Here is a 6,000-nt window from a genome sequence, read left to right on the forward strand (position 1 = left end):
GACTAACAAAATAACTGTTTTTTTCTTTTTTAATTTGAAAAGAGTTTGCAAAGCCATAATGGCTTATGAAAGGGAAACAAATGACTTTGAAGGAAGGAATCTGTCTTTCCATTTTGTCTACAGTAACTTTAGATCAGACACTGAAGCTATGAAGAATATATTTCAGCTCATTTCCCACCAATTAACTCCATGTTCAGATACTGGCATGTTGTTTATAGGCCTGACTCACTTGCAGAAATCTTCCAGACAAGAAGGGTATATTTTAAATGATAATCAGAGTGATGATAATAAGAACTTATTATTTATCTCAGAGCTATTATTTTGTTCAAATACTCTGCAATAAGCATTAGAACATGAATTATTGCATTGTTTTAATCTCCCTCAAGGCAGAACTCTGAGAATACTGAATAACAGAGATATAACTTTCTCCAAGTCCAAAGCCAAAAGAAAGAGGTAGAGCCTGCCCTCCTACACACGTTTGTCTTGCTTTCCGCTTAGTAGGCTTCTCCTAGAGCTAAAGTAACAAACAGTTCCATCTTTTAGGGTTTTCTTCTTACTGGTGGGAAATATGCTCTGTTCTGCTTCCTCAATACCTGAGACTGACTTGGACAGAGTATTAGCTTAACCAGTAGCCGACCCATTCTATTCTACTCTCCATTCCTGAGTAGCTAAATACCAGCTCCTGAAATTTAGGGGCCCACAGTGACACAGCAATTGCACATCCTATCTTTAGTCTCCTTCTGGGATTGTCTTATAGGTTTTTGCTTATTCCTCTTCCCTATTCATCACTACAGATGTCCCTGAATTTTTCTGTGCCTGCCTTCAAGGACCCAGTATCCTTAACAGTCCCCCAGCTCTCTTGTTGCCACTAGTGACCAGCGAGAGATAGTATTTTCTCCTTCATTTGTAAAATTGCATTGCTACTATCTACACCCCTCCCTCACAAAGCTGCTATGAAAATGATTGAGATGATATAGGTGAAAATGCTTTGAAATTTTAACACCTTTAATTTCCTCATCTCTCAAGTAAAGAGGACTTGATAATCTCTAAGGTTCTCATTGCTAAGTAATTCTATTATCTATAATTTATGAGCTTGCTATTCAAATTTCTGGTTTGGACTCCAAATGTCTTACTTTATGCTGAGGCAGACTTCGGTAAGCATTACATAAACAAATAAGTGCTTAGAATAAACGCAAAGGAATTAAGAAAACTCTTTAATTTCCCAAGTTGTTGCTTAGTTTAGTTTAAAGGTCTTCTGATTTTCTTCAAATTGGTCTAAGTAGATAAATGTAGCTTACTTTAAAATACATTGAACCACTGAAAAATATTAAATAATATAAACTTTTTCTCTTTTTTGCTCAGTCTGAGGTGGACCTATTGCTTTAAAAAATTCAGTTTGGATTAAAATTGGATATTGTCAAAAGGTCTTTTCAGTTCGTCTGATTCCAAACTGAAAATTTTAACTCAAAGACTAAATTTTGGGAATTAAATGATATTCATAATATTCATGGCTCAACTAGTTAGTGTTAAATAAGCTAAATATTGTCTCCTAACGTTTTGGTATCTAGGCCATGCTTTTAATCTGTATGATAAGATTTGGCTCCATGTTCCTACCCAAATCTCATCTTGTAGCTCCCATAATTCCCACATGTTGTGGGAGCGACCTGGTAGGACATGATTGAATCATGGGGGTGGGTGCTTCCTGTGCTGTTCTCGTGATAGTGAATGGGTCTCACGAGAGCTGATGGTTTTAAAAACAGAGTTTCTCTGCACAAACTCTCTCCTCTCTTTGCCTGCCGCCTCCCACATCAGATGATACTTGCTCCTCATTGCCTTCTGCCATGATTGTGAGGCTTCCCAGCCACGTGGAACTGTAAGTCCAAATAAACCTCTTTCTTTTGTAAATTGCCCAGTCACAGGTATGTCTTTATCAGCAGCGTGAAAATGGACTAATACACTGTAGGATATTAAATTTTTATTTTTTTGCAAATGAAATTGTTCTGTGGCCTCCCTTCTCCAAGTATAAAAACTTACCTTCCAATTCAATATATATGTCTCTTATGAAATATACAAATTTTTATAAATAATTTTTTCAGTTGAATCATCTTATCACTTTCAAATAAATCAGTTAAGGTGTGTAAAGCTAATAGAATATATGATCCTTGGATTTCAAAGGTCTTTATACACTGCCTCACATTCTTAACTAAGGGAAAAGTAATGACCTTACAAATGTAGTTATTACAAATGTATGTATATATAAACATACATCTCTTCACCAAATGTCAGTTTTGAGTTACTTCTTTTCAACTAAGTAAAAGGTAATTATTATTAACATTTTTAATGGAACTTTGATTTCTAATGGCTGACTCTCTTATTTCTTTTACCTTGTGATAGATACAATTTAGTGACTGCTGATTGTTTTCAATTTAGAAAGATTCTCATTGGTTTTGGTTCTCATAATAAACTGCCATTGAAAAGATATTCAATTGAATATTTAAATCTTATAGGTATAATTTACTTCAGAACCTATATTTCATTAATATAAGATTGCAAAGACACAGGGAATTAGTTATAGAACACACATTAACAATATAGATATGTTCTGAAATCAATCACACGATATATATTTTCCCAAGAATATGTTAGATTCTCCATTATTTTGTTTCAACATAAACTGGAGATTTAAGAATTGTGACAGTCCTTCTTTGACCTGTGAATAGGTCTGAAATATATAAATAATAATAGTTAATGTTTATTGAATACATGTATACTAAAAACTAACATTATCTTTAATTATTGCATCAATTATTCAAAACAGGTGGACTTTTATCTATTCTCAGATGGAGAAAGTAAGTTGGATAAAATTGTTTGATCAATATTTTACACTTTGGAGTAGAGGCACACTTCAGGTCCAGCCAGATCAGTCCAAATTCAAAACTCATGCTCATTTCATTTCTGGCCACTGCTGGTTAAGGATTATCAATTGATAATTTTGGACACTAGATTCAAATAGAGGTTGAGTATTCCTTATCTGAAAATTTGAAATTCAAAATGGTCTAAAATTTAAAACATTTTCAGTACTTACATGGCACTCAGAGAAAATGCTCATTAAAGTATTTCAGATGTGGGCTTTTCTAATTAGGCATGCTGAACCAATAAGTAAAATGCAAATATTACAAAAACTCCAAAAATTGAAACACTTCTAGTCCCAAGAATTTTGGATAAGAGATATTCAACCTGTGTCTCTATTTTTCTAAAGATACAAAGTCCAGATGTCTAAGCAACAGTTACTGTTGTTATGCAGTCCCTCTGACAGATAAAGACAAACAAATTTTGAGTGTAATAAAAAATAAAATATCTTTATTTTTTTCATATTATTTCATTCCATTTATTTTTTTCCTGTAACTTTTTAATTTTAATTTAATTTTTTATTTTATTATACCTTAAGTTCTGGAATACATGTGCAGAACACGCAGCTTTGTTACACAGGTATGCACGTGCCATGGTGGTTTGCTGCACCCATCATCCTGTCATCTACATTAGGTATATCTCCTAATGCTATCCCTCCCCTAGCCAACTCCCAAGAGGCCAAGGTGTGTGATGTTCCTGTTCCTGTGTCCATGTGTGAGTGAGAACATGTGGTGTTTAGTTTTCTGATCCTGTGTCAGTTTGCTGAGAATGATAGTTTCCAACTTCATCCACGTCCCTGCAAAGGACACGGACGCATCCTTTTTTATGGCTGCATAGGATTCCATGGTGTATATGTGCCACATTTTCTTTATCTAGACTATCATTGATGGGCATTTGGGTTGGTTCCAAGTTTTTGCTATTGTGAATAGTGTTGTAATAAACATGTGTGCATGTGTCTTTATAATAGAATGATTTATAATCCTTTGAGTATATACTCAGTAATGAGACAGCAATCCCATTACTGGGTAAAAACCTACCTTTAAAATGCAGTGGGAATAGTTTTAGGAGTAAGCTTGGTTAAAATACTGGCTGTGCCTTTTAATTTGCTTCAAGATCATGTGCAAGATTTGGAAGCTCAACATCCTAGTTTTTTCCATTACACAGACCTGGCAAATTAGCCTACAAAAATTGAGATTATGGTATATAATTAAAAACTATACCCCTCTCCTTCTGTAACTGCCTCATACAATCCTCTTCTTATTTAAATATATTAATAACCTAATAGGTCCAAAACAGAACTGCAGCTTCAGTTCTGTTTTGTAATACTGAGGAAGTCACAAACTACCAGCATTTCTGTTTTGTCATCTGTAAAACCAGGATAATAATAGTTGACAACTGTTTACCATGCAGTAAAGACAAATGCAGTAACATCCACAAAGCAGGCTCTACTCAAGAGAAGATGGAAGCCACATGCAGTTAAAAAAAAAATAGCACTTACAAAATTTACTTCCAATATGCTCACTAAAGAGATTTGGATATCTGTTGTCCAGGACACATTATCCTTCAATGAAAAACACCTGCCAATATTCATTAAAGTATAAGTATGCAAATTATGACTTTTGTTTATTTTGTTTTTGTTTGTTTGTTTTTGAGACGGAGTCTCGCTCTATCACCCAGGCTGGAGTGCACTGGCATGATTTCGGCTCACTGCAAGCTCTGCCTCCCGGGTTCAAGCCATTCTCCTGCCTCAGCCTCCCGAGTAGCTGGGACTACAAGCACCTGCCACCATGCCCAGCTTTTTTTTTTTTGTATTTTTAGTAGAGACAGGGTTTCACCTTGTTAGCCAGGATGGTCTCGATCTCCCGACCTTCTGATCCACCTGCCTCGGCCTCCCAAAGTGCTGGGATTACAGGCGTGAGCCACCGCGCCTGGCCTGACTGTATTTTAATAAACCTGTTGCATTGTTTGTAGATTAATAATGAGCCATTGGAAGAGTTAATTGTGCAGTAACAGGGTGGCCAGGAAGTGAAAGAAGCAAAACAAACAATAACAAAAACAACAACAACAACAAAAATACCAAGGCCCATTCTATGCTGTTACCTCTCAGCTGAAAGCAACTTTTTATTGTGAGTTTTATTGACTTAACCAAAAGTACACATTAATACCTTTAAAATTGGGTGACTATGTCAGGATCTTTAGATGTCACTCTCTCTGACAACATATGTTTCTAATGTACCAACCCATAAGTTCCTTTCTGTTACATATAAACATATCTACTCTACATAAAACTTGGTAATTAGAAATTATGCATCATTTTATACTTTATTTGAAATTTAGATTTTTCACCAGACTCCCAAAGCAATATTGTCAGGAGTGCAATGCTTTTAAATGAAATTGTTTATTTAAAATAGTGCATGCAAAACAGTATAGAGATCAAGGACATAGGTTTTAAGATTTTTCTTTAGTTCCCAAAATGCATCCACACTCTCTTTGCTCAGTGTGGCTATCTACATTATAAATGAGTATAAATATATCAAGAAGCTTTTCTCCTTGCCTTACTGTCCCTGACAGGTTCTCTGAATGCAGATCTGTTATAGGAAACACATTTGTAGCATTGCCTGTGTAATCCAACGGGAGCAATGGGAGTATGCTGGGAGAAGATCTTTGCGTGACTGTCACTTCCTGGATTGAAAGAAGGCATAATAGAAATGACCTTCTAACTATACTGCTTGTGAAAGGATTACCTAGTGTGAGGAGAGGTAGTAAAACAGTTTTTTGTTGTTGTTGTTGGAGCCACATAATAACAGAGGTAGGAAAAAGAAACTAAAATTAGAGAGAAAAGAAGAGGCTAGTCTTTCAGGAGAATGCTTTGTTCCTCTTAGAATAGGAGCTTTTACAAACACACATCAGTCATCCACTGAAGTCAAACAATGCCCATTTTTCAATGTCTTACAGCATCAATGGACTTTTATTATTTTTCTCCTGTAAGACTTGACGTTGATTTCAAATATGATGATCCATCTTTAGAGTCTGCCTTCTTTGTTTAAGCAAAAGTTAATGAAAAGTCAAATGAGACAATAGGGTAACAGT

The sequence above is a fragment of the Pongo abelii genome, chromosome 9, assembly GCF_028885655.2.
Source record: "Pongo abelii isolate AG06213 chromosome 9, NHGRI_mPonAbe1-v2.0_pri, whole genome shotgun sequence".
NCBI lineage: Eukaryota > Metazoa > Chordata > Mammalia > Primates > Hominidae > Pongo > Pongo abelii.